The sequence below is a fragment of the Tupaia chinensis genome, unplaced genomic scaffold (genome assembly GCF_000334495.1).
Source record: "Tupaia chinensis unplaced genomic scaffold, TupChi_1.0 Scaffold147038_1, whole genome shotgun sequence".
NCBI classification, from domain to species: Eukaryota; Metazoa; Chordata; class Mammalia; order Scandentia; family Tupaiidae; genus Tupaia; species Tupaia belangeri.
The window spans coordinates 1,925,238-1,928,776 of record NW_006206889.1 but is presented as its reverse complement, the minus strand read 5'-3'; the positions used below and the strand labels follow the sequence as shown (position 1 = coordinate 1,928,776).

Sequence of the window (3,539 nt, the reverse complement as noted above, 5' to 3'; positions counted from 1 at the left end):
ATAATGACAACATACACATTTAAAACTATGGCGAAGTTATTAAATATTTGCAATAGTCTTTTTCACCCACAAAATTTGGAAAAAAGAAGAAACTGATCACTTTCTAGAAATAAATACCTGATAACTGACAAAGTGAGAACAAGTAGTAATTATTATGACTTATTTTTCATTCTTCCTGGTCGTGCAGGAGTTCAGTGCTTTAACCAACACACCACCTGCTGGCCCCAGTAAAGCCATTCTTAAATATACCGGTTTTACCATAAGGGTGATTACAGGGCCAGTAAGTAGAGTGGAGTTTAAGGCAGCTGGATCCCACACAGTTGAAACATGTTTAATTTAATTACAATTTTTTTTTAATTTTTAATTTTTTGAGAGGGAGAGAAAAGCACACTCAATAAGGTCAGTCGTGCTGCAACACCACCACCACCACCACCACCCCCCGCCCAGTCCTCCGGCTTATCAGGCTCTTGGGCACTAGCGTGCACACCCGTGTCTTTCAGGTTAACAGGTCTTCGATTGGGCCAAGCCTAGCCTACTGAGGAATCTAACAAGTGAAACTGCAGGTGATTTCAGAAAGCTAAGGGATACTGCCAATGAGTCTACGAACAGAAGAAAGGAGAAGAGCTGCAGCTATCAAGGATGGAGTGGACCTACACTACTGACTGGCCACCAAAGATGGAAGTGGAGTGGAGTTTAGGGCAGCTGGATCCCACACAGTTGACCCCATGGCTCCAGTCCTGGACCCAGCAGCTTGAAAATCACACCAGGCACAAGTGTGTACATAACCACAATCCCAAGAGGAGAATGGAGAAGGGATTGCAGGGAGGCCATCCCCCCAAATTTCTCACTTTCTCCCCGCCCCCATCAGCGAGTATACATTCCCTATAGTAAACCTAAAAAAAAAAAATTTAAAAAAAAAAAAAAAAGTGATTGGTTTTGAGGTTTATTTCCAAAAGACCACGAGCACACCTGTGACCCCTCTCCCACAGAAATAGCAATGCCACTTTGACAAGGAAAATGACCCTCTCTGAGCCCATCAAAATCCTTGATAGCAAAGCCAGAGAGGCCCTTTTGCTACAGCTCTAAAATGGAACTCACAGCAGTAAGTAACCAGGATCCCAGCAGGGCCCTTTGCTTATTCTCCTTCCAGCGGTTCACAGCACAGCCCCCACAGGCCAGGACACAGAGGACAAGAGGACAGCAGAGTCTTACCTAGTCCCTCCAGACAGCCAGGCTAGTGTCACACTGTGTGCTCGACAGCTAAGGATCCCTGCTACTCTCAGGCTGGCGACTTTAAGGGAAAAAAATATGCTACTCTCGGATCTGCTGAGCCATGAAATGATTCAGCAACAAGGAAATCAAAAGTTGGCCCAGGAATGCAGCCTTGCACTGTGATGACACGACAGATGCCCAGTGCTGCTGAGGCACAGGGACGGGGTCGCCTGGCGCAGTGACTAACGTCCACACACGCAGCTTCCGTAGCATCCCAGGAATGTGCTGGGACAAACCTGACGCGAAACTGAGTATGAGATCTGATGTCATGCTGTCCTGCTTCTTCAAAAATAAACAACAGGGCCAGTCCTGTAACACAGTGGTTACGTGCTATGTAGAGGAATCCAATCCCACATGGCTAACTAGGGTTTGAGTCCTAGCTCTGCTGGCTTAAAAAAAACACACTATGTGCACACGTGTGTCCAGGATCCTAACGGGATGGAGAACTGGAGGATAAAGGATAGCCGCCATGACTGGGCCTAGGGGCAGGGGGTCTCTCTCTCTAGCTCTTTCTCTCATATACATGCACACACACTCTAGCATTAAAAATAATCATAATAATAATAACAGGAACAGAGAGGGATACGATCCACCACTTCTTCAGCTCTACACTGGGGAAAGGCAGGGAGACACCACAGAAGAGGCTGAAAAGCATGTTGAGCTCCCAGGAAACGAAGGGCAGATGCCAGAGAGCACTGCGGTCAGGACAGACCTGCATGCAGAGCGTCATCCCTGTTCCTACAGTCACTCTCCTTTGCAGTGAATGACTTTGAAATGACTCACTGCCTGAGTAATGTCTCCTAAGTATAATGCTACTGTCCCCCAGGGCAGCCCGGCCAGGACTCACACTGCACACAGTCACACGCGTCATCAGTCGCTGCTCCTACATGTGCACAGAGCAACATGTATGCATGGCACCCTCCCATTTACGCACCCTCCCATACTCCCCATGTGAGCACATCCAAATCCTCACAAACTGCTAGCGACGAACGGATGAAGAGCTAAGGCACAACACCCAGAGGGGTGAAGCAGCTTGCCTGGGCTATGCCTGCCCACCATCTGGTCTCTGTGCTGTGGCCGATATGGCACCTCCCTTGGAGGAAGGACCAGGCCCCTTACTCAGCACAGCCAGTCACCTGCTGTCTATTTCATTGGTGAACTTAACACATAGGGAGCAGTATCAGCTGTGCTGCCTCTGGTATTTCAAGTGAGATGCAGCTACACAAATTCTGAGCATGCTGTATTTCAAAACTAGAAAATAAATAAGAGTGCAAAATTAGTAAGAGCCTATACGTGTGACCCTTCCAGATACTGGTACAAACGGAAACAGAGTGACCTTTACAGAGGTGAGGCTGGCAACATGTACCTAATGGCAACATGTACCTAATGGCTCTGAAGTCAGGAGACCCTTTCATCGACAATTCCTAAAATAATTTATCTGCAAGAAGTTAGCAGGAGAGAGCTGTGCAGCTCACCACAATTACAACAGGGACAGGTAAACAGCTTCAGAGGCCAGACACGACCTCCAGGGTCTTCACCAACAGCAGGGCAACCAGGTGGTTGGCAGCATAAAGGGAACTGAAGGAAGTGAGACAGTGAGCGTGATGCAGTTGTGTGTGTGTGTGTGTGTGTGTGTGTGCACGCATGTGCATGAACAGACTGTCCTAACTCAGGCTTGGGATAGAGGAACACCTCCCTAGCAAAGTGACAGCCCAGATGAAGGATGAGTAAGAATTCCTTGGATTGAGGAGAAAGGTGGGCAAGGCCCAGGGGACAGCCTGGGTCAACAGAGAAGCGGGAAGACTGGGGGTGGCAGGAGGACAAAGCATGAGGCTGCAGGAATGGCCTTTATGGAAGAGAAGCTGATGGTGAGAGCTGCAGACACGTGATGCAGAAGGTGGAACTGATGAGGTTCAAGGAACCCCTGGGTGAAGACGACGGGAAAAGATGGGGGGAAAGGGGTCTCAGACAGGGCTTGGGTGTCTAACAGCAACAAACAGGGAAAGTAGGAGTGCAGATCATGGGTACCAGGAGAACAGATGGGAAGGGGCCTCCTGAGAAGACAGCCTGCATCAGAGCCCAAAGAATAACATCATTCTAGATGCTTAATAGTATTTTCTTTAGGACCAGCAGTTGGTGTAATGGCTATGTCGCTGGACTCCCAAGTAGCCAACCACAGTTCAAGTCCCGGACCCAGTGGCTTAAACTCACGCTGGGCACATGTGCATGCGTGCCCAAGATCCTGAAAGGAGAATGGAGGAGAAGGG

The 3,539-nt window shown here is 48.7% G+C and overlaps 1 protein-coding gene across 1 annotated transcript in view; it reads right to left on the bottom strand.

The window, feature by feature from the left end:
* AGPAT3 (1-acylglycerol-3-phosphate O-acyltransferase 3) overlaps positions 1-1,231 on the bottom strand; it is a 112,528-nt gene extending 111,297 nt beyond the window's left edge. Inside the window, exon 1 of the mRNA XM_006169443.3 lies at positions 1,213-1,231. The gene's annotated coding sequence lies outside the window, so the exon portion shown is untranslated. The remainder of the gene's footprint in view (positions 1-1,212) is intronic.
* Positions 1,232-3,539: the final 2,308 nt, after the last annotated feature.